The sequence below is a fragment of the Numida meleagris genome, chromosome 3 (genome assembly GCF_002078875.1).
Source record: "Numida meleagris isolate 19003 breed g44 Domestic line chromosome 3, NumMel1.0, whole genome shotgun sequence".
Classification (NCBI taxonomy): domain Eukaryota; kingdom Metazoa; phylum Chordata; class Aves; order Galliformes; family Numididae; genus Numida; species Numida meleagris.
This window is the reverse complement of record NC_034411.1, coordinates 96,783,153-96,809,306: the sequence shown is the minus strand read 5'-3', so window position 1 is coordinate 96,809,306 and position 26,154 is coordinate 96,783,153. Positions and strand designations below refer to the sequence as shown.

General features: G+C 40.0%; 1 long non-coding RNA gene across 6 annotated transcripts in view; it reads left to right on the top strand.

Moving 5' to 3' along the window:
- LOC110395720 overlaps positions 1-25,891 on the top strand; it is a 29,029-nt gene extending 3,138 nt beyond the window's left edge. The window contains exons 2-5 of one of the 6 annotated variants that reach the window (XR_002436589.1): positions 1,425-2,401; positions 4,884-5,005; positions 23,835-23,935; positions 25,416-25,891. This is a non-coding gene — a long non-coding RNA (uncharacterized LOC110395720). The other 5 variants (XR_002436591.1, XR_002436590.1, XR_002436588.1 and 2 more) reach the window with 5 other exon arrangements.

Here is a 26,154-nt window from a genome sequence, read left to right as displayed (position 1 = left end):
GCAGTCATGTGTCATTATTGCCCTTTACTGGCTAGCTCAATAACAGATTCTTTCATGGTATTTGCTCTCTCTATCTTCCTTTGATATCAGTGTTTTTTCACAGAATTGTCTCCTTTGATAACTTAAAAAAGTTTCAGGAAACATTTTTTCTTGACCTTCATTGTAAGTACTCGGTATTTCCAAGGATTCTGATGGCTATTTATTAATTATATTAAAGATGTGATTTGTGCAACAAGGAAGTGATCATAGAAAATCTTGTTAGCCTTGTTGTTTATATTCAAACTTAAAAAATAAGCATGCAAATAAATGTAGTCTATTGGCTGCTAATTACTGGATGAGAGTTTTCAGGCAGGTAGGTGCTAAACTCAGAAAATTATGGGTGCGCGTATGTCAAAGCAGCTAGGTAAAACACTGTGTGATAAGCCCTGTTCTTGGATCCTGGGGTTTTATCCAAAGGCTTACAATATTTATTGTTCTTCTTGAAGTGTCAATTCCTGGTGTTCAGTTTTCAGGTAATCACTTTCAAATCAGACTCCACTCTCCAAAATTACTTCCCATAATTTCAGAGGAAGGCTTCTAGTTGGGATTACTAAAGGTGTAAAACCCTATAAGAGCAGACATTTTTGTTATTTTTAAATTACACTCATGATTTTGAAGGTCTAACTCATTTTGTAATGATTCTAATTAGAATGCATAGCAGCTTTAGAATAGCAGCCTCTGCTGTGTAGGAATGAACTCATGGCATTATTCTGTTGAAAATAGTTTTATCTGTTCTACTTGCTCTCATGTGTCTATTTCTAGAGATTGATTTCTACAAATGGGTTATACCTATGTCTAAAAAATCTGCAAATTAAGTTAGTTCAGAAAAGATCCTTTTTTTCCGGTGTTTTCAAGTTAGGAAATGCCTACTTGGGAGCCTGTGTTACGAGCACTCTTTAATATGCAGTCGCAATCTGCTGCAATTGCTCTCTCAGGCTTCTGTGGAGAATTTACAAAGATCTATTTTCTGTAGTATTCTTTGTAATAACAACACTTGCACCCGGAAGAGCAGCATGTAGACAAGGGCAAGGAGGAAGAAAAGGAGAACAGTACTGGTATTTTGTGCCATTTCTCTCAAATTTTCCCAATGATGCTCTTTTAACTGTAGCAGGCGGGTATACTACTTACATGATGAAACTGGACAAGTCTGTGTCTGTAAACCCTTGACTGTAATAGAATTTATTCTTATTGGACCTTGGCAGAGCTGCACCTTTTTTTTCCTAATGTTTAAATTTAGTAAAATATCTTATTGTCACCCTATTTGTAAGGTGTGTCGTGGATGACTGGGTGTAGTTTCCTATGTGTTACATGTGAACGTTTCAGGTTTTGGAATCCAGTGTTCACTTCAATGGATCAGACTGAATCTTCCTGTGCTACTATTTCAGGCTGCCCTCAAGAGCTGCTCTCCTCATGATGCCGCAGGCTGGACTGGGTTGTGTGGATCAAGCTGCAGGCCCTTGAGCCATCTTTAGAATGCACGTTAGATGGGAAGCCCTCAGGGTACCAACAGCTGAAGAGTTACCTTGCTGCAGTCCCAGTAATGCTGTTCTACAACTCACGCTGTACAAATTGTGTTTCCATGGCATGAACTGCCGCTTCACTCTTTGTCGTTATCGTTAACCACCGCAACCTCTGGGTCTCTGCTCTCATAAACAAGCCTGCTAACACAAGCGGAGGAGAACAAAAACAGAAGGGGGAAACTCAGTCTTTTCTGAGAAATTACAGAATTACCATTCAGCCCTAGAATCAGCAAAGTACCCTGCGTTCAGGTGGCAGGAATGGACATGGCAGTCATCTGAATCATGTTTAGAAATGAAGAAACATTAGGTTCCACGTGCACAACATGAAGAGATAACAAAAGTTTTTGGGTTCAAGAATTTCTAGAAAAAAAAAAGAATACTGTATTATTTTCATACACAAAGGACCTTTGTTTCTCTCTTAAATTTGCTGTCAAAGAGAGACTCCTCAAAGTCAGTTCGGAAAACAACGGTGCTCCATTACCCCAGTGGAATTTATAAGCTAGATAGGAAACTTGAAACTCAAAATACTATGAAACCCTAGGAAATTAAATGCAATGCTGTCTGGCAAGGGCCTGAGCAGTTCAGAGGAAGAAGGACTGTCAAAAAGGGGAACTAATACTGCTGTTACCTGGTTTTAACATGTAATATAGAAATTCAGAGTTTCCTCATTGCAGTGAGGCTTGGCATGAAACAACGCAGAATTTAACAGAAAAACATACCCTGCTTGGTCTCCTGGAGTCAGTCTTCCAATCAAGTGTGAAGCATGTGATCGTGTATTTGGTGAATGTCTGTTAAATAAAATATGATGACCTTTGAAGTGGAAAATATATTAATAAACAAAAGTAAGTCTTCTAGCCTGAAGTCTTCTAGCACCGTAGGGGTAAGCCCTCAACTTACTTTTCAAACTGCTGTCAGATCATGTGCCTGGAATGGGAGTGATCTGGCAGTGATGAAGTGGCTGCCTTGGACGCCTTTCAGGGACCATCTTTTGCTTCCTTGGTTGCTTGCCCGAGCCTGATAATCAGGAGTCCATGGGAAATGGTACAAAATGTTGGTTTACTGCGCAAGGCAACTTCCTGGCAGCGAGGGGCATGGCAGGCAGCAGGCACTGCAGGAGGGAATACTCTTTAGAGATCACTATCCCATTCTTGTGATCTACGTGAGCAAGATTCTGCCCTGCGTATGCTTCCAACTCTTGTACTCTACTAGTTTGCCACTTGACCTAGAAAGGGTGTGAATCCTCATACAGGAAGTATGAGTACTAGTAGTGGAAAGAGCCTTCAAAAACTGTGCAGCTTGGGCCAGGAGGCTCTCAGGCAGGAAGGATGCTGTGGAGAAGGTCATTCCCACATGTTATACCGAGCAGACATATTTCGTATAGGATCATGAAGTCTTTGACTGTATGAATAACGAGAGAGGAAAGGAGGGTGTAGTCAAAAACTTTAAATTTTCCTTGGGGTTCGCTAGAACATGGCCTGATTATGAGGGAGGAAATGTTAAATGACTTTCTCAAGTTTTTAAAAAAATCATAGAGGACAGTTGTAGGTGAAAACTTATTTAGATATGAGTCCAGTACAGTAAGAGCACTCTCAGAGGAGAGCTCTTCATTTTATAGTCAGTGAGGAAATACTGTGTTATCTGTGTAAATTATCTTACACAAAATAACACAAATGTCTGCAGGGTGTGCACGCTCAAATTGATTGCTGACCTTTGTCAACTGAGGAAGGCCTCAATTCTTTCTCACTTCTGAATCTCCTCACCACAAACTTGTTTTGGCTGCCTTTTGAGGTTATTCATACTGTTAATAAATTTCCGTCTGTATTTGTTTTTTCTTAACATTCCTTCTAGCACTTGACATACAGAAATGTAAAGTGAGTTAGTATGAGGAGTCTTCATGGCCTGCAAACTTCAGCCTGAGAGTTACTGCTGGAGAAAGGGGAACTAACAGTACATCCTAGGAGTGGACAAAAATTAGGATTCAGCTGTCCTTACTAGTACTGTCTGCACTGTTGCCATTGCAACTTGCTCTCTTTGTTTCTAAGGCATTCCAGCAAGGCGGTACTTTACCAGACATTGCAGTTTCAGCATGGAGGTGACACTTTGTCTTTTATACCACAAAACTGTCCAGCTTGAGACGTCTGCCTGAGGCTATTACTAAGCCTGCCTCCTCTTCCTTGGCTGATTTTCAAAGGGCCACAAGGTAGCCTAGGCCGCAGGTTCCCACATGGAGTTCCTGCTCAGCTGCTTTGTCTCCTTGGATGTGGACGTGGGTGATCTGAGGGGCCTCATGGAATTTGGGATGGATGTAAGCTGACAGAGTTTGAGCGGTGAAAGGCTGTAGCGTTCGCTGGTGTGATGGCAAGGAAGTGGCCTTTCAGAAAGGTCAGGAAGTGAAAGAAAAGAGGTGGTGAGGACAGAAAAACAGCGAAGCTGAAGAAGTAGCAAGGATATCCTTTCTTGTCCCTCCTACACAACAGGTTGTGCTAATACAGGACTGCTTGATGAAGTGTATTTGTGAGATCTGCTTAAAACTTAAGAGTTGAGCTGTCCGTCGAGTTTGGCAGTGCTTGGAAGGACAAAGGAAAACCTGACCTCATCTCTACAGCATATGGCTGTGCTGGAAAGTGGCAGGCAGGAGAAGACTCAGAAATCAGATCAGCTCTAAGCTACGCAGGCCATTCTCCTTACAATACAGAAAATATTCAATCTAAATCAACAAATTACTTCTACTTGTGTGCTCTTGTGTTTTCTCCATGCTGGCCACATGTAGTAATTATTCAGGCCTGTGATTTTTGCCTATCTCAGTTGCTGCTGGCTGTGGAAGGGGAATTGAGGCAGCACATAACATTTATCTATAAAGCATACAGTATAGAAAGCAGATTTTGAGTGGCTAGAAACCTCGGGCTAAGATGAATGTGAGTGTAAAAGTCTGACATTTGATGGAGGGATATGTTCTCCTTGGTTTAATCAGTGTTGGTCGATTTTATTTTGATGGTGTCTCTGATTTTACAGGGTAGTGGATCTGTTCCATCTTCCATTTCAGACTGTGCTTTGTGTATCAGGATTTTATTTACAAAACTCCAATTCAGTTGTGGATCTGATTTGATGAAGTTATCAAATATGAAACACTTTCAGAATGGTGGGCAGTAGATTCAGAATAGACTCTGCCTTATACTTCCATTAATAGCCAAACAGCTTCTAGGGAGTTAGGAAATTTTTTGTTATGTCAGGGAATTTTTCTAGAGATAGTTGTCAACAGTTCAAATCTACTGCTTGGGAGAACTATCCACCTTCCAGAATTGAAACATTTTTCTTCTCTTTCAGAAGCTGTTGCAGTAATCGTTGTAGCTGGACGTTATTTAGCAGGCAAGACAGCGAACAGCCCCGCTGAAGAATAGAGCATGGCACAGCTCTTTTGAGAGGGATAGCATGTCACACCTACATTGGTAAGTTAAACAGTACAAAAGCGGAGCACAGGTCCTGCAAAATGACCACGAAAATGTTGTAGTCGCTGGACTACAGCCAAGTCTTCTGCACCAGTTTTGAGTCTAACCTCTCTTTCTTGGTATTTAGTAAAAGCTTCTGTAAATGAGACATTGTGATTCCAATTTACAAAATTAACTTAAAAAATTAAACCAAGAAGACCTTTTTAAAATTTCCTTGGAGAAAGAAAATGAAATAAAAAGTGTTTTGTTCAATACAATCGTTGTTCTCATGTAGTTCAGCTTAATTGCTGATGTACTTAACCATCTGTTCATGTCCAATACCCAGAAATGGGTGAGACTGGTATATGGAGATTTAGGCATTGTGTTTAGGAGCCTGTTTTTGTATGTGGATCTCTCCCAAACTGACAGGCTCATCCTCACTATGTTCACTAATGCTATGGCTGGCACCTCATTTTGCTAAATCTAGCTGCCTCAGTCGCTGGACCCTGCATGCTGTAAGTTTGAATTTTGCATTTTGTGGGTTTCAAGTATGCCACTGTATTTCATATGCTGTCATTTAAATTATGCAGTCTGTTCTCATTGCGCTTATCTTAGCAGTACAGCCTTAACTATGCTTCTATCTTACCTATTTATGCACAACATATTACTGAGTCGTTACCCTCCAACACTAGTACTATCCATTTTAAAACGCAGCCCTAAGTATGAATTGTTGCCAGGCACTTTCCGAATGAATGGGAGGGTCTGGCAATGTTCCTGCAGTTACAGGACAATGGATGCAAAGGCTGTACTTGGATAATACTCTTCAATGTTAAGTTAGTCTTGATATGATAATAGACTTTCTTAAAGTACAATTTTAATGTTTCTATGTTATGAAATTGTTTGGGAAATTATAAACAGATGAAAAAGCAAAGCATAAGGATTGAAATCATCTTTGAGACTATTTCAAGAGTAGCAGAGGCACTTTGGCACGAGAGAAATGCGCATGTCAGAAATGAATATAGTTAGAACCTGAAGGCTTATAGACTTCAGAGAGAAAGCAGAATGAATTAAAACTAAATCAATACAGAAAGATGTATTAAATTCCCAGTCTCCCTTATTACTTACACAGTTTAAGGAAACAAAATAATTTCATTAAATGGGCAGGGCTGGGATAACTAACTGACTCGAACTCTTTGAAGATAGCATTTATAGTGGTAATAAAAAATCCACTGCAAGCAAAATGTTCCAGCTTTGAACTTTATCAATTTAATCATTATTTTAGCACTAAAAAGAAGGCAAGAAAAAACCCCAAATGTTTATTTATGTGGCATTTATCAACGATAGGGGGCTAAATCGTAAGTACAAATTGTAAATAAAATATCTGTGATTAATGGAAATAATAGGAAAAAAGTCAAAGAGAAAAGTAGAGATTTGTCTGAATTATGTGCACTGTTAATGTTTGGGGAGTAACAGATGATCTGAATGAGGCTTATGAGTTCTTCAGTATGTACACAACCCAATAGCATTTCAACAATGATCCTCTTCCATTGTTGTTATCAGCAGCTGATCCCTACCAGGCTTTGTAGGATTAGTGGACAGGCAGTGACAGACTCTAGTAGAAATGTACAGACCTGTGCATACCACAAAGCTCAATCCCTTTTTTTTGTGTTTCAGCAAAGCTGCACTAACTCTCTTAAGCTGTCTGCTAGTCTTTCCTTAGGTGTCATCGTATAACGACTAAAAGGTAGTGAAAAGCATTGCTGAATATGCATCTGTCAGTGGCTAAAAGAAGGTATTGTCAGTACCCAAGGAAAAAGAGAAATCAATCTGCTGTTAAAGTCTAGATAGGAAGAAAAGGAGGCACCATCACAATGTGCCTTAAAATGACAGAAGAAAAGATGCTACCTCAAATTTGGTTTAAATAGTCCAGCAAGAACCAGCAGTTGGAATCAGAGAGATTTAATACTCTGTCCTGTAAGCAATGAACTTTTTACGCCTTGGCACAAAAAACTGCGCATGTTATCAATGAAGAGAAACGAATTACATGCCAGAATGTTGCTTGGTATGTAGTAGCTCGTAAGTTTTTCTGATGAAAACTAATTATTAAAAAAGCCCTTTGTTCATGTTAATGTTAACATTTACAGTATGGTAAAGGAAGAAAAAAATAAATATTAACAGCTGAATTGCCATTAACATTTCCAATGCAGTAGTGCTTGCATGCAGTGCAGTTGCTTTCTCTGCAATATGTAAGGGGCCTAAGGCAGCCCCTCAGTTCCACTGTTAGCATCCCGAGTAGTGGTATGTGGAGACGATCTGGCTGCCCTGAACAAATCTGTCCACATGGGTCAGAGCAAGCTGAGCATGGGGATTTGCCTCATACTTCCTCTGGGCATGAATGGTGTGTCATGGAAAGCATCTTCACCATACTGAGAGCTGATGCAATCCACTCCCTCATGGGACCAACAGGGAGACTGCCCAGGAGGTTCAGGCTCTCTGAGCTCAGGTTATTAATTGACTATTAGCTTTTCCTCTCCGAAATTTAAAAATGCCTGAACAATGTTCTTATTAAATTTACAAATCTTAATCTAAAATCTTTCCGCTTTGGTATTCACATGACTAGTGACACCCATCTGAATTAAATTATCTTCATGAATTAAAGGAGCAGAATTGGATCATTATTTCTGTGCGACTCATTAGAGTTTAGGTTAAGAATATCTATAAATAATAATGTTTCTGCAGTTTAAAATGAGGTGCGTGGTTTCTGAACACCTCTGAAGTGAGGCCACTCTGGTGCAAACTGTAAGCAATCTAATTTGACATTTCTAACTTCACAATCTAATTTTCTCCTAGAAGAGAATAATGAATTATGCAAAAAATTTGAAATGAATTCCAGTATATGCTTCAAAGCAGCACATATGCCATTTTGAAAGCCATTCAGACTTTTTCTAAAGCATTCTTTTAAGTTTTGGAAAACTTGTTGAGAAAATACTACATTGTTTCGTCTTTAACCAAGGAAAAGAATTAGCACAGTAAATTGAAAGCAATTTATGAGAGTCAAGCAAAAGATGTGATATAAAATCCCAAGGAAATCACATGATTTCCATTCACATACTTTCATTATCTTTGTACTAACAGAGAACAAACCGCTTTATTTCCCAAGATATCCTCTTATGATAACTCTTAAAAGAGAGAGTGCACACTTGTTTTCGACCAAAGGTAAAAGTAGTTGCCTTTCTGATACCAATCTTTTTGGAAAAAATAAAGATTGGAGGAAGTCCTTCAATGCAGGATGTCAAATTATTGGATCCCAACGGTCCTTCAGGCTTGAGTAGTTCTGTATTTACTTTTCTGCAGAATCAGAACAGGGTGGGTGCACAGCACTAATGAAAGTGCTTCACTTCCTTCACTTAGTGGCAGCTTCTTTCTAAAAAATGGAGAGATAACGCTTTCCCCAAGTAGGAAAAGAATTAACATAGCTGCAAACAGTTTTTTAGTTTCTATAACTGTACTCAAAAAATGGAAAATGAAAATAAAAATACAAATACTTGGCCCGTACTTACAATCCAGTTATACACAACAATTGATGGAATCCCAGAAAGTGCAGTTAGTGTTCACATACGTCTATGATGAGATTTAAAGTGCCTATATGTTAAATATGTATCCTGCTGATGGGTTCTCTATAAATGCGTGAGAGATTTATTATTTATATCACTCCAGGACTGTACTAGATTCTGTTCAGTAAAAAGCAGGACAGTGTGTTTCCTTCCTCAAAGAATATAATACTCCACTTAAACAAACTGAGGGGATTCTGTGCCTTTAAATTTGAAACATGCTGTTTTATGGGGTTGGATTGGTATGCAAAATGTAACGTAGTCGTAACTTTTAAGGTTTGTGACGTATTATGTATGGTTGAAGCTGTTATATCTATTCCTATATACATTCAATTAAATAACTCATCTTCAGTGATGTATTCTAGCGTACTCCTGGGAACAAATCCAATGTCTTTAGCTATCTATTTTACATGAAAGCAATTATTGTAATATCTCTAATGTCTAAGTGGTATTGTCATGAGTGCCATTTTAGCATGGTCCGAAGTATTTATTTATGTGAGTTTATCTATCTACTCTTCAAATTTATGATGCTTTCAAGAATATCCACAGAGTCACATTAGCATTTTTGAATCCCACAGCCAAATGTTCAAGCAGAATTGAATATGACATAAATAATCAGAGCTCTCGTCTTCTGTTTATGTAAAATGACCTCTTGCTGGTGCTTAACCTTTCCCTTTTCTCATCCTGAGTTCCCTGTGGCGGCCTATGTGAGTTATTTCTTCTAATTCTCTGCTTCTCCCTTGTGCTGTGTGATGCTAGTTCAGAACTGCTATAGACTACAATCATTGTCTTGAAATCTCTGGGAATGCGAATGTTATAGCAATCTGCACAAGAAAAGTTCTGTCTCATGTTACTGCAGATTTCCATAATCTTACAGCAATAGTAAAATGTGCCCACGAGCACTGAGTGCTCAGCTGTGCCACTGTTTGACTTAGTGCAGTTCTCCTTTGTACAGTTCTGCTTTTCCAGAGGTGCAGTGAGGATAACTGTCTATTCCAGAGAAGTGTTTAGGCCTTGTGCATTGATGTGGTGCTTAATGTTATAAAACACTATGTCATTTTCATAAATCATTTTTAGCAAAGCCTAACTTCCTTTTTGCACAGAAAGTGCTATTTTTCTGTAAAATTCCAAACAACTGGGAGGTAGCTAAGCATCCTTATCAATACTGTTGTCATTGTCATGGATTAATAGCAGTGGCTCACTTCTGCTAGTTGACTTTGTATTTAACAGGCTCTGTGAGCTCTTCAACTTTAATTTAGTGATACTTTGAACTCACTTCATAAGAGGAAAATAGACAAAATGGAATGGCATGGCAAAACACATACTTGCCTGTGAAACACAGGAATGGGAGGTATGCAGTGATTCAGTGGTAGAGTTTGGCGGGATGACCTGTTTTTTTTTCATTTGGGTGACGTTACTGTATGTTTCATGAGGAACTTGCCAATGAAGAGTTAAAGATTATGTGTTGGGGTCTGTCTTGTTAAGGAAGTCCCAGGATAATTGTAAGCTTTCCACATGAGAAGTGTGCTGTTTCCAAGAGAGAACAATACCTACTACTAGGACTATGGGGAAGCAGTGGTGAGACTGTATTGGTGGATGGATGCCTGCATGAGTAGCGTATTAAAGGCTGACTGTAGCTAGACTGAATACCTTCTGTATTTCTCTTGTCACCTGCCAGCATGGACATTGCATGCCACAGCCACTGCAGTATAAAATCCCTCGATGCCTTTTTATTTTCATTCCGACCTCTAAGAAAGAACAATTATCCCACTACTAACACTTCTTTGCCCCTGTGTTTTGGATGAGCGGGACACATTATTTGTTAAAGATCTTAAAACCTGGAGACCTCATGTAGGAGTGGAAAAATGGGCAGTTAGCCTTTCTTCCTACAGAAATCTGGAGCTGAATCAGACTTACTGACTCAGTATCAATAGGAAATACACTTCTGTTGGCTCCTTTTATTATCAAAAATGTTGTAAGAATATTTTCATTCTGTATGCAATGTGTATTATAAATAATAAATGTTTTATCTCCGATTTCATGCAAGATCGTACAGCTGAATTACAGATTTGTTTGCTTTTATTTTCCTAATATCTGTGAGATAAATTCTTAATTCTAGTCTGCAGTGAGAATGTCTTGAATTAAGCTTCATTGGGCTGGTGGCGATGGAGATTTTCAACTAAAACAATATTAAACACACAAGGGGGTCAACATTATATGGTGATGTATTTTAACAGAATGGAAACTATTATTTATTTAGTGTTGCTGGAGGGGCTCAAATGGTATGAATAAACAGAAGGGAAGACAAAGACGAAGAGAAGTCTACAAAGCTAGTTTAAGCATATTTGTAATCTCTGCAAAATTCAGATGAAAAGTGAAAGGTTTGCTTTATAATATTCATATCCACTTGTCCAAAGTCCTGAACTAGAATAAAAAATGAGGATTTGTCAGCACATTCAGCAAGGCTGAGTATGTTATTGTGTATTGTATGTAAAGCATTGTAGAATTTCTCATTTAAATGAAGTCGAAGAAGTTACCAAAGAGTTTAATGAAAAAAAAAAAAAAAGCAGCTGAAACAACAGCAAGCTCCACCCAAAATAAATATATTGGCATGTATCAGCAGGGGAATTTGTTGGGTATTGCTTAGTTCTTGTTTACTTGTCTTCACAAAAGGAGGCAGAAATATCACTCAGATTAATAAATATGGAATAGAGCATACCCAGAGATGTCTGATACCTGAGAAAAAGCTGAGAAAAAGACTTTGATGCAAGTTTTGGATGGGAGAGATTTAAGGTTGGGAGATGTAGAACTGTGTACTTCTTTTCCTTATGTTTAGAGAAAGAAAATGTGGTTGTAAATAAAGGAAAGAAATACAGCAATTGCCCCAACATCAGATCCTCATTCTTGCTGGAACAACCCACCTGGAACCAAGAAAACTGTCTAGCCTTTGGATCAAAAGGCAATGATAGTGTGGGCTTGAAAGCAGGGGATAGGAAACTTTAACAGGATCCAGAAGAAAACTGCAGTATGCCAGGATGTCTCTTCTCCCAAGGTTCATTCCATCACCACAGAGTTTGGAGTCAGTTGATTGTTACTCATAAACTACATTGTTTCTTAGCACTGGAGTCTGAGCAATGGCAAAGCACTAACCACATCTCAGCCTGTCGTTTTGGAGGCAGCCCTGACTACTTACCATAGAATCATGGAATGGCCTGGGTTGAAAAGGACCTCAGAGATCATCGAGTTTCAACCCCCCTGCTGAGTGCAGGGTCGCCAACCACTAGACCAGGCTGCCCAGAGCCACGTCCAGTCTGGCCTTGAATGCATCCAGGGATGGGGCATCCACAACCTCCTTGGGCAACCTGTTGCAGTGCGTCACCACCCTCTGTGTGAAAAACTTCCTCCTAATATCTAACCTACATCTCCCCTGTCTCAGTTTAAAACCATTCCCCCTTGTCCTATCGCTATCCACCCTCATGAACAATCATTCCCCCTCCTGTTTATACGCTCCCTGCAAGTATTGGAAGGCCACAATATTTGAAGGGTGCGTATAAACAGGAGGGGGAATGACTTCCAGTCTTCGTCCTCCTTGTAGCGCTGTCTGAGCACACGCAGACAGCTCAAATAGATCAGGCAGTGAGATTCATGCACACAAATATACCAGTAAAAGGTCCAGATATTTGCTAAACGACAAGCAAGAACAGAAACTAAGCAAAAGGAACATTTCTATCCAGGGATTTCAGTGAGGAATTAGAGACTTGTAAAAACAGTTTCTGTGCTCATCTCCCATTTCATTGTTATCATTAGCTTGTATAGCCAAATGAGATCTTGCAGGTAGTTCAGTAAAATGTGTTTGACTGACAGAATAATTACTGGAACCATTCTGGTGGGATCTTAAAGGGTGGAGAATGCCTCCAGAAGAAATTCTCTTGAGACTACTTATTCATAGAATATACTGAAGGACAGGAGAACAGTGTTAGTTTGTTGGATGATAATGTTTTAGAAATGTTATTAAATCCACAGAATAGGGCCCAGTTAAGTGGGACTGTATTCTGCTTATAAAAACACAAGATACAAAATGCTTCTTTTCTGGGTAAACAAGAGTAATTCTTTTCTATTTGAGTAAATTTAATTAAAGCAAATTAAAAGTAATTAAAAGAGGAATTGAGTAATTCCTCTTTCAAAGGCAAAAGAGGAATGCCATTTGTAGCACGGCTTGCAGGGTTGTCTGGGCCTCTGATTTCTGAGCAAGCATCCTTTCGGTGTAATAAGAGGGGACTCTGCTTATAGCAATATTCTTAACTAAATCCCCATAATCCTCTTCCATATCTAATGAATCTTCTTAGAGGTTTGTCTGCTCTAGGATGCAAATGCAATGTCATGTACAAGCTAAAGAATCATCAGAAATAGGTGGGAGTGGCACAGCCCACCAGTTCTCTCAAGATTGTAGCTCCGTCATTCCTCACAGGCTAACCGGTTCTGTAGTACTTCGAGTGCAGAAGACTGCAATTGCTGCAAGCGGTTTGTTCCAGTGCTCGTCTGCTCACTGTTAGAAAGTTCTGAAGACTGTTATGAAGCTTTCCTTAGTCTTTTCCTACAGGGAGTAAATGGTCCTTAATCTTCTAATATTTCCTTACGTTTCTAGACTTACAATTGTACTGATTTCTCCGTTATGGATTCTGTCCAGAGGCTCAATTCTTCCCTGCTTTTACTGAAGTTAGAGAAATGATGGAGAATTAGCACCTGTGGCCAAGATATCGCCACGCTGTCTGCCACATTCTGTACATCTGCACATTTCTCCGCACTGACCACCCTCAGCATTTGTGCCCTAAATAGAGTAGTCTGCATTTTCTGGAAGATTTCCTCTGGTGCTGAAAAATACTTCCTACTGAGGAGCAGCAGATTGCAAAGGTCACTGCTAGACAGAATGGATGCAGCAGAACACGATGTAGTGTGGTTAAATGTGGGATTTTAACCACTGCTCTTGTTCCTATACTCTCTTTCAGCCTTTTGTTATACTTTAACAAATTCTGCTACACTTTAAACAGATTTGAGTTGTATCTACACTCTTCTTTTGCCAAACAGAATAGTGGCAATAATAATTTTGGCGTCTATTAGGGCAGTGTTGAAGTAACCGATGAAATAACAGCCTTTTGAATAGAGGCAAAGGCTGGAGGCGTGGGACGCAAGGCAAGGCAAGTGTCATTAAAAAAAGACTGGGAGCAAGACTGGCTGAAAACAGTTGTTCATTGCTTTCCCTCCAGCATATGCGTAATTTCACAGCACAGCAAGCAGCAGTCAGGGATTTTGCATAGAAGAGTCAGAGCATTCTGCACAATTTGCCCCTCCCGTTTACCCTGGGTGAGCGAACAAGTTGTGGCAGGCACAGGTGGTGACCATTGCTCTGTTCGGGTTTCTCACTCTCTGTGTTGTGCCATCTGCTCCTCTTTGCTCCTGCAAACGCCGTGCAGGGGACAGCAGAGAAGCAGAATCCTGATAAGGCTAGTCTGAAATCTGTCTCCCTTCCTTAAGGGCTATTTCTCTGGCCTTCAGGTGGTCAAACACGTTTTCTACAGCCAATTTCCACATACATGGAGCTCAGCTCACAGCTACGACACATCTCTGTTTTAATGGGACAAGATAGTGGTGGAGGGGAACTCCCTTTATCTTCTCTGCTAGAATGAATTCTTCACAGTCTTAGCAGTCAGCTGAGTCCTCTCTCTTTTTGCAGTGCTCTGGTACCTGAAGGTATTCTGCATCTAGGCTGCTGTGGACCCATCTCTCCCTTCAACCCCAGCTGCATGTTCCTATCCCTTTTATTGTGTACGCTCCTACAGTTATGTGATGAGCTGGGTCTGGGATCTGCTGTGCCTCAGAAATAATGAGTTTTTTGGTGGAGCCAGCTGTCAACCCCCTGAACTGTCTCAGCATGTGGTTGCATTAGAACCAATCCTAGCAAAAAAAAGAAAATGATAGAAATGCAGTTGGGAAGTGAGGCGTGGCAGGACTACAGCAGGACTAAACAGATTGAGAGTCACTGACTGCTGTTCAATTGCACTTCCCCTTTCTGCATGTACTCACCTAGATATATGTGGTATATTTTGAATAATCCATGCCTCTTCTCACAGCTCTCTGACCACTCCCAGGTAGATTCCAGCCTGCTCCTACTGTGGCTCCAGCTAGAGCTGGAAGTGCTGTGTTGCTCCTACAGTAATAGGTTGCAAATGGTGCATCTATGTATATGGTAATGGTAGCTCACTGAGAAATACACAGACCTTGCTCTTAGGATTGTGGAAACATGACCAAAGTTTGCAGCTTTGCATCATTTCCATTGAATTCTCTATCTTTTTTTTTCTGAATATTCTTCCAGTATGTGAAAATCATCTTGAATTCTGAACCTGTCAGCCAGTATCCTTTCTGTGCCTCACAGTGTTACATTATCTGCAGATTTCATAGAAACATTCTCTAGTCCATCATCCAGGTTGCAAAGGAAACTTAGAATGAAGCAGGACCTGGGCTGAATTCCTGTGCCCCCAAGCCTAATGGAAAGCTGTTGCTTGATCAGACCTTCAATTTTAACAGTTATCTGTTAATAATTAGTCTTAGAATATTGTTATCCAAATAGGTTTTGTACTGCCTTCCATTAGTGTCAACCAAATGTCTTCTAAAAGGCATGCCTCCCAACTGTTCCCCACCTTCACTGTGTTAATGGGTTCTTGATCTCATATACGAAGTTGATGGCCACTTTCAGCGACAAATGAATTGACCTCTGAAAGCAGCTTATTTCTACACTTATGGCCACTTGAACACATGGTATCTAATTCTTGCACGTACCAATGACGTGGAGTTAATGCAGTGATTTCACAAAATACTGACAGCAAATAAGTTACCTGCCACTAGACTGTTTTCTATTATCTCTTCCAGAGCCTGGAGCTCAGCATCTTCCCCTACCTTTTTGTTTGAGTCTGCAAATGAAAAAGATCTGCTGGCTTATTTTCTATTTAGAGAAGCAGAAAAGCAAAGCCTCATTAGTGGTGACTGTGCTCCATAGTTTTGCAACCAACAATGCTGTTTGTGCCTTACTTCATGGATTTGGAACGTGCCTGTGGTGTCCCCATGGCAGTAAAGCTCACACAGTGTTAAAGCAATAGCTGTGTTGCACACATCAATGAGCAGCTGAGGCTGCAAAGCCCACTGCTGCCAAAGAAGCCTTTATATCTACATGCAATAGTTTACATGATGTAACATCATCAGTGCTGTTCTTTAAAATACTATGTTTGTTCTTTTGTCTCATCGTTTTACATCTCCCTGCTCACTGTATGCGATTGTCACTGAAGTGAAGGAGGTGGCTGGTGACTGTGACCTCATGGGTACTGTCCGTTTAGCCGTTCCTTGATGTGGTGAATTGAAAGCCAAGAAAAAGGGTGCGTGGCAGTGGAACTATAGAAACAGTGTCAATAAATAATAGATAAGGAAAGAAAAAAAATCATTCCATCTTTTCTTTTGTGATTTTCAGAGGAAACCTTAACTTAATGCCAGGCTTAATGCCAATACGATTCAATTCTGTACACAGAACAGTTGCTGCCTTCCTTTTTGCCCAGAGGCCACCGCTTGCAATCTGCCTGCAATTATCTATATCTAGAGGCAGCTTTGGGTTTACTTAGTGAGAAGGTGTTATTTGAAGTGTGCACGCGTATGCCACCAACCTCGACTACAGAAAATCTCCTTTACACATAAGCAGACAGTCATCTAGCACAGTATAAAATCCTTAATTAGCTTATCACAATCACTTTAAGGTGAGTGAAGAAATGTTTTCTACCACTGGATAGCAGTGGTAAAGTGATACAAATTCACTGTGCTGACTGTAGTCAGGTCAGCTCTGAGATGTTATTTTCCCTTTTACTGTACAAGGGAGAAATTGCTGAAAGCACCAGACTTTTCCATTTTAAAGGAATTGTTTTGCTGGTTGTGATAAAGAAGTCTCTGTAGTAAGTTGGATAAAATTAGGTCACAGCAACATGCAGTCAGTCTCTGAGTCTGCCAGATACTTCAGTTTTGACCTTTACTGTGCGCAGTACTGGCATTAATTATGAGAGAGTGCTAACTACTTTTAGTCTTCACAAAAATCTTTTAGCCATACTGCTTACTAATATTAACATGGTGTCTGTTGGTAGCTCAGTCTAGTTTTTCTAAGATTGTGTGGCATCTATTACCATGATAACGACCTTCCAAACAGTGTTAGATATTACATCTGGAAATCACTTAGCACAATGATGCCATGTCCACATGGTAGAGAATTCTCTTTGCCCTACACCTTGCTAGGGAAAACATCTTGCTACAAATTCAAGGTAAAAATGGTAACACTCTGATATTTACTATTTTATGTTCACTTTCTGGGTTATGAATTAGTACCTGATCTGGGGCAGTGATGAAAATAACTTCAGACGGAAAGACATTAAGTCTATGTCTTCCTCTATGGCTGGCTGAAAGTCTGTGATGCATGGTGCTGCATATCTAATTGTGACCTAGCACTTTGGGAAACGGCAGGAGAACTTCCAGAAAGATGTTGATCCTGCCCCGCTGTATGAAAGTAGTAGGGAAGAAATGACAGCAAGGAAGGGGAAGTCCTAGTTGCCCACAGAAGACTGCTATCTTGAAATAGAGAAACTTAATCTGTCTGCACCTGGTAGGAATAGATCTTTCACCAAATAGTTCACGATCTTTTTCCAGATGAGCGTCTACTGGGGAAGCATCAGATTATTATCCCTCCCAAGCATGGAAAAGATCACAGTAACAATACAGACTGCGTGGGAGGTCTTCCACAATGTGCACTGATTAAGGAAAGATGTGTGTGTTTCATTCTGTCTTTATTGCCTGAAAGAATAAAACACATAAGGAAAATGGTTTTCTAGCCGTAATTAAATCAACCAATAGCCTTAATGCCGAGATACCTGCCCATTATCTAATCAGTGAGAAGTTCTGTGAAGCAAACAGCTTCTGACACCACTATGGCAGTGCCAGTCGGCTTTTGCTTAAAGCAGCTAATAAAGCCACATAATTTAAGAATTTGTCTCAGTTGCAGAATTTTCCAGTCACAGCTATGCAGATACTTCTTGTAAAGCAAAAGAAGCAGGATTATTATTAGCTACTACTGTAGGTTACCACTCTCAGACTTTTTATGAATAAAATCTAACATTTCAAGCTTTAAGAACTCTTCTTTTTTTTTAGCTTCCAGGAACTATTGTGCCCATTTTAGTAAATACCCTTTCAATAGCTCTTCCTGCAGAGACATCCTGGGTACTAATGTCACATATTTATTGTCAGCACATATTTGCAACAACTTGCAAAAAGATTTAGGCATTTGTCCACTGCCTAAATTTAAAGCAACTTAAGATATAAATATCAGTAGTTTAAGCCTTTGCAGTGCATTAGAGACAACTAGTTTTTCATCATTTGTTTTTATATGGTTCCCTACAGAGACTGAAGAGACTAATTTCTTTCCCCAAGCACAGGAATAACAGATGTTGTGAGTCAGGTAGGCCTGCCAGGGTACATATGAGCAGACAATCAAGAGCTGAGAAGATTTACGTTGGAAACTCAATAGAGAACAGCAGCAAAACATCCTTTTTGTGGTAGTTGCCTGGGGGAATAACTTCTTCCTTCTTTTCCTGAGCCCAGGACAGCAGTAAGGGGATGGGCTCATGTGACTTTGGATGCAGCTGGAGATAAGAAGGAAGTCTGAAGGCCTGATAGGTGTGATGACCAAGCTGAAACGTCCTGTGGGAGGAGCATGAATTCTGAATTGAGGAGCAGAAGGGCTTCTTACAAGCTACCTAAACTTTGCTTTTCCACTGTGAGTCTTTTGATGGATGAGTAATCAGAAGGGCAGGACTTTCCGTCTCTAAATCTAAGAATTATTCAAGATATGTCCAAGTGGGATTTACAGTCCACCAAAGATGTCTCTTTTGGAGTTCTACATCCCTGAAGAGCTGCTCATGAAGCCTGTCACCAGTTCCAGAACAGGTGGCCCAGAGAATAGGACTGAGAAAGAGCAATTCCAGAAAATATGTAAATAGAGTAGAATAATTGACTGGAAGGGAAGCAGTGCCCTACAGCATTTGAGGTTTTCTTGCACTTATATGTTACTATTCAGAGAAATCCTGACAAAAGTTACGTGAAAGCCATGTATTTTCCAAGATATCATCTATAGAACAATAGAAGGTTGCAATAAGTAGATCATATGCATAGCTTTTCTCCTGATGAAGGAGAAAATGCTCCTGAGCATTTTGAGTGAGGGTGTGAAGCTGCTTAACCTCTTGGTACGGCCCATTTTTGGTCAACAAAAAGAGTGTGTTTCCCCTTGTGATAGCTCGAACTGAGGCACATCTTGTTGTGCAGGTGGAGACCACAGTCATAGAAAGTGCCTGATAAGTGTCAAGTGTGGTGTCTGAATGGTGACAGGGTTTGAAACAGATTGCTCTGTTTCAATGTTCTCTCTCTCAAATGGAGTAACAACAGATTAAAAAAAAAAATGGTGTGCTGAGCAAAAATTAATTTGTGAAAAAGGCCTGTATCACTGGGTAATTGTTCTTACAGTTCTCATTTCATCCGCTTCAGTATAATTTAAAACAAAACCTGCTGGGGCAATTAAAAATTCTGTTACAGAATGATTTCCCATGTAAAGTGCTGCCTCTGTAAAATCAAAATGTTTTGCTGCTTTCTTATCCATGTGTTAATATTTTCAGTGGAAAATTAAAAAAGAAATAATCAGAATATTGTTTTGTTCTGCCTCCTTAAAAAGTTAATGTGATAGGGAAGGGAATGATTCATCTCAATGTTACAGTGCTTTCTTATAACTTTTATATTTATGCTCACAATTTGAATATTTTAGAATTTTTCATTTTAGAAGAAAACTCTTCATTTTGTCCTGATTCAGAGCAGAATAATAAAAAACGCTGTGATTTTGACCAACTCTAGTTGTTGATGGCATGATCAGCATCTACGTATGAGCATAGCTGCTTTGTTTTAAAGCAACTTTGTCAGCTCTTCAAGGAAACTGTCAGGTGAATGGGGAGGACAAAAGAAATTGATATTTATAGAGCTCAGTCCCAAATCATCCTGAGCCTGTGACAGCAGCTCACAAGACAATCTGAGCCTGAAATTAGTACACGGGACAGCTGGTTAATTGTCCATCTGGAACAATGTCCTCTGACATTTGGGACAATGGAATATTGAAAACAGCTTGCTGGATGTGTGACTTAAGTGGCAGTAGTCCTCATCACGCAGCTGCAGCCCTTGACATTCCTGCTCCTCCTTCCCTAGCCTCCCTCTCCTGCAACAGAGAGCAAGGGCCCTTACACCCCAGTTGTTAGCCTGGGAAACTGTTAGGGTACCTGGAAAAAGGAGAGCTTCAGGCAGAATGTGGGGCAGTAAGTAACCTTTGTGGCTGACCCATCCTACAAGTTTGATGCTGTTTGGGGGGGTTTCCAGAGGACCAGGACCATTAGCTGCAGTTCAGCTGTGCCCTGGCTGCTACTGTCAGTGGCCGCCACAGGGAGGACGTAGCTCCTTCTAAAGCCCTTTGCAGTTCTTCAGAAACCAAAGTATCCTGTTGGTTATTGCAATATGTTCTTCTGTATGCACGCACATGTAAAGAAGTATAAATATTTTTCAAGTAAATGTGAGAAAGACCAGTCCAACTGGGGAACATCCCTTGTATTTACAATTGTTCCTCTCCTCTAGTTTGTTCCAGCATACCCCCAACATTTATTTAAGCTTACAAGCTACAGAAACAAACAAAAACAAAGCAACAAAGCAACACCCAAAACAAACAAAAGAAACCCCCTAAAACTCCTGAGGAAAGCAAACTAGATTAGTTATCTTGCTTTCAAAAATCACCTAATGCTTTTGTGCTAAATGGCGTCATTTAGGAAGCAGTAGCTGAGGGCTTATCAAGAAGTCATGTACATACTTCTTCTCTGCTGCTTTGGCAGAACTTGTGGAAGCACAAAGAGATTTGCACAGACCCTGAAAATACCTAATTTGTCAGAACAACATGAGGGATAGTGCACAGTTAATCAAGTGGAAGTGAAGTACTTGCCAGAGTGCCTAAAATATACAAAAATACAACAATTTGAGTTCCTTAGAAATACAAAAATATATTTTTTTGACCTTTCCCTTTATTGGCGTGGTGGTTTATTGCTCTGCCTGTAGCATTATTTGCAATGCTTTGGAATCTGTTTTTTCAACTGTTAAGAGCTCTGCTTTCAGATACAAAGTGCAGCTAAAAACCACACTAATGCCAAGAATGGTTTCAGTTATGGGTAGAGAGACTAGGAATTACCCAGGATACTTGAAAAACTTCTTCCATTCTGCTGTCAAATTCCTCATGCAGCCAAATGGGAAAGCAGAAGCTTTTAGTGAGTGTAAATTTGCCTGGCAAGAATAACTTTAGTTATAGTACAGCCACAAGAAAACTGTAAGTCTACTTCATCCTTCTTCTCCAAAAGTTAGTTCAGCTTTCCTCTGAGAGATGCGTATTAAAGATTCTCAGAAAAATTTTGTGTCCTGTTTCCTATGTAGGACCTTAATTTTGTCGAAAGTATTCATTGCACTCAAAGGTTTTTTCTGTCTTGTTTTGATGCTGAAGATTTAAAGAATGAGATCATTTCTTTCGGATGTCCAGCTGTTAAAGAATCTGCATCTCCTTTTAAGAAGTGCAAGAGGAAAACACAGGTCCTTGCCAGAAAAACCATCAGATAATAAGATTGAATTTTCTTTAATTGGGAAGAAAAGAGTCAGACATGATGTGATGTGTGGATGAATCAGCATAAACAAGAATGTCTGTGACCCAAAAGTCCTTAATCTTGAAATGACTGCCCTATTGTGTGTGGAATTACTTTTAGTTCTTCACTTCAGTTTTCCATCTTCACTGCATAATGTTGCTAATCTGCTGCATTTCCACGCTGTGCTAATTCTGAGGATTTTATCACAAGTCCTTTGACAGATGTTTACCTTCTTAGGGCTTAGTTCTGGGACTGAAAAAAGATCAATTTTGGTTAACGTTTTATGTAAAGGTTAGTTTCTGATCACCCTGTCTACAGGAAAATTTGATAACAGATCTACCTAGAGTTTCTACAATATTTATCTTCTGCCCATCACTTGATTTCTTTGTTTGAAGCCGAGGTCTGGCAGATGTGCTTTAGGTGCTTACACAGTTAAAGTTCCCAGTGAAAGTTTTGCAGGAGTCAGGGACCTTCATCATCCTTGCAACATGCAACAAGATACACCAGGAGAAAGGCAGTGTGGTTTGCTCAGTTGTTAACATACAGACTCTGCCTTGCTGTTGCCAGAAGTTTATATTACAGTCACCTATTTTTTCTAGAGAAGTTTTCTTTTACTTCCTCTTACTATTCCTTTAAATTATTTCTTATTTAGCCATTGTTTATGTGCTTTGAATTTGAAGGACCGTTACTAGATTTTAAGCTACAAGAATTATAGTCATTTGAGCAAATTTCAGAATGTTGATTGATTTGTTATGATGCTTGCAGTGCAGAGGGAGAGTTTACTTACAGCAGAAGGCATTTTTCCTTTACATGGGATTGTTTAATTAGGAATTTTCCTTTACGTGGCATTGTTTAATTATGAATTCTGTGGTGGCTGTACAAATGGGAAGAGTGACTGAACTTGAATAATAAAGGAAAAGACAGACACTGCTAATGCTGTTCTGGGATGTGGTTAAAGACAGGGCTTGTGGGAACTAAGTACTTGCTCAAGTACAATTGTCATATCATCAATCAATTATTATTCTAAATGTTTTCCACCAAACTCTTAATGCTGATAAACAAATTCTGGAGCTGTCCCTGCTGGTATGCCCTTTCCCTTCTGAAGGATATGCTGCTTTATTACAACTGTTGAAGACAGAGATACAGAAAATTTTACCTTTGGTCCGCTTTGATGATATCTTGGTTATTTACTACAGTGGCAAACATGTGTGCAAGGACATATCAGAAATCAGCAGAATTTCTAACAAAGACCTTCAGTATTATTGGTGGCACACCTTATCAATGTACTTCAGAGATCTGAAGAGCAGGTAGAAGGAGTAACTGAATGTCCAAACAGTACTTGTCCTTTGTCGTTTGTGGGATGCTGGAAGGAAGTGTATATACAAATTCTCAAAGTCCTCTGATGGCAGCTAATCTTCTTCCATTGATGAAGGAAGCCAGAGGTAGAAAGAAAGTCTGTGGTCTGCAAGACACAAAGCCATCCTTAATTCTACCTGGGAGAAAGGTGGCTTAAGCTGACTGAAGAGGACTTTAACCATAGACACAAACATTAAATGATTCTTAATCCAATGGGGCAAGCCTATGCAAAAATCAATCACTAAAGGGACATAGAAGACGGAAGGGTGTAGCTTTCAATTTGGTGATCCAGGTAAGCAGAGGCAATGACTACAACCAGAATGGACACCTTGACTTTCTCCCATCCCATACCATAGACACATGATCCCATGCTCTCCCTTGCACTGGCGTTTTTCTGACTACATAGTGCAAGGATGCTAAGCTAACAAAATGTTTGAGCTTGCATTTTCTGGTTGGCATGGTGCTCTGTTAGCTCTGATTTCTGAACCAGCTTGTGGTAGGATCCAGCAAGCATCAGCACAAGGGCATTGTGTGACTGCAGATGAGAAGAAGAGCAGGGCTGCAGGACTGTATTTTGGTAGCAGCTGGCCATGGGAATGGCTGTGCTGTGTTTAAAATCATACTCTCAAACTCACTTCTTCTAGTGGTGGTTTGCTTTATAGTTCCAGCATCGCTGATCACAAAAGAACAGTCTTCCTCTAATTTAATCATTAAATATTCTGCAAGGATTATAATCTCCCCAGTTCTTCAAGGGGTGAATTGCTATTTGTCTCTGCGCTCTTTTCTTCAACACCGTCTTGGAAGGACCATAAGGACTACATACGATCTTATAACCTAATATATGTGTCTTTGGGATTTCAGGGTGTTCCTAGCAAGGATGAAAAGAACAAAACCAAATCAAGCATGTAAAACCCAATCTGCATAGCCACATCCCCCATAGACGTACTGTTTAGTAGTGTGCGTACTGAGGAGTGCCAGGGCTTTCATCAAGAATAAAACAGAAATCCTAGAGAGAAACATGGGCACAAAGGAAGGTAGCGCATTGGTCCTTGTATATACACATGGCAACACTTGGACCTATTCTCTCCTTTATTCAAGGTCTCCTGAGGCCAGTGACTTCAGAAATACTGCACTGAGGTTGATTTTACCTAGAACAGGCATCAAAGCCTCAGAAATGCCCTGCTAATGGCTGTTACAGGGTGAGTGCCATTCCTGTTCTCCCATTTGCAGTGTTAGTTCTGATGATCTATTCTTTGTGACCAAATGTAGAAACTGTTTCTTCTTTATTTATTTGAAAAGTTTACTTAGGAATGTTATTTATCTTCTAGTGATATTAATCCCTGATGGAAAAAGAAGGGATCAAAGCACAGTGGAGTCAGTAGCTTTCTCCAGTGTCACTGGTTTGGAACAACTGCCTTGAGCCAACATGCTCTGCTCAGGGCTGTAGTATGTGCATTCTTCTTTTTCTACATGCTACTGATTTAATTATTTCTTCTCAATAGCAGTTGTCTGGTCTGATTGAAGGGTAGGATCTTGAAATTTAGAGAAAAGGCAATAAACCTGTGGTCATTTCAGCCTTGTAGAGAAAACGAGATGTATGGATGCACTCACACTCCTCCCCTAAAAACCTTCCCCAGGATACCTGCCCCGCTTCAAACTTTTTAACTGTGTTTTTTGTTAGTCTGCATCTGGCTTGCTGCGAGGTCTTGAAATTAGAACAAGTAGTACCTGCTGGTAACAGTTTTCTTGGTGTGTAAATGACTCTAACAGTTTGCTTTTCTGACTTAGCCATGCCCCCTCCTTAAATGCTATCTGTTCAAGTGCAGGAGTGAAGTATTCCCTTGCATGCTCTGAGCCAGCACTGGGGTGCTGTTGTGAAAATGGAGCTGCTGGTACAGGTCTAAAGTTCCCTTTAACCAAAGTGACCAGCTTTAGAGCTCAAAATCAGACACAAAAAGTTTGCTGGCCAAACCATTGCAACTTGCAGAATGCTTGCTGAGCTCCTGTGCCCAGCGCAAAAGCCATCTGCAGCTGATTGAAAAGCCGGGCATTTCCAAAGGAAGGCACAGCAGCCACTCAGCACGGTGTAACCTTTAAGCAGAACACTTCTTGTTGTTGAAAGAACATTGCTTCAGACGTAGGAGTACGTCCATCTCCCAGCACAACCCCTGCTCCGTTCCTGGCGCAGCTCGCAGAGCTGGGGCAGCAGCGCCTCACAGTGACTCGGCCCGTGCCTGCCTCCTCACAGGGGCAGAAACGCTTCTCCTTCTTCAGATCATGAGTTGGTATTTATCATATATATTTTAATTTACGTGTACTTTTAAAGTCTGAGAAATACCTATTATCTGTTATTAAAAAAAAAAATTAACAACACACACATGCAAAAAAAAAACAAAAAACAAACAACCCAGCTCATCTTCAATGTACTAAAGGTTTTTTTTTGGTTACTTTGCATTCAGTGTGCTGACCGCTAGAATTTGAAAGGTTCATTCTTCTTTACTCCTGAATTTTATACCAAATAAAGTGGCTGAAAGTCCACAGAAACTTCTTATATATTCATTCACAGGTACTGACATCGTGGAATGTCTTTTCAAACAGCTTTTTACAATTTATTACAATTTCAGTCTGAGCAGATCCCTTGGAAGTGTCACAGTGTAATGAGATTCATTCCTGTTGCAGGAAACTGCGATATGTGATCAACACAAGTTCATGAGACTCAGAGGAAAATTACTTGTTTTGAAGTGAAAGTGAAACATGGAGTACAGGAAGAGTGGAAGGCACAAAGTGAAACACATTTAATCTAGCACGATGTTTTACTATATTAAAGGTTGATGCTAAATTCTTGATACAGATTATTTCAGTTAGCAGGAAAAAAAAGCATATTGATATATTTTAAAATAACAAATGTAGGCTTGTTTAATAGCTTCCAGATATTTTTTGAAGGGCTGGTTGTCTAGATATCCTTTTCTCTATGCCTGGAAAGACTTTAGTGTGTGCCAAATATATTTGCCACCAACAAGTTGGATGGGGGAGTCTGTTGATAGATATATAATTCTGTTATACAAGTGCACTGATCCTTGAACATGTCTAAAGACCTAAGTAGTTAATTCTGGTTTTCTTTTATGCTTTTCAAATGTTTTTCTCACTAGACATTTAAATATGAATTGATTCAGAGTGTCCTCTGCTTCCTTGTCTTGTTTGTGAGGCTCTTTTTCTATCTGCTGCTTGCATTACCCTTGTGCCCTCAGTGCTAAGCAGAGGAGCTGGGGCATCGTGTCCTGCAGACCAAGAAGAGCCCCTCCGCTGCTGGCTCGGCGCCCTGGGCACCCCCAGCCCTAGGTCTGGAGCAGAGAGCAGAGAAACTCTCTTCTGAAATGGCCTCACTTCTTCTCCCTGCTTTTCCAAAGGGTCTCTATAT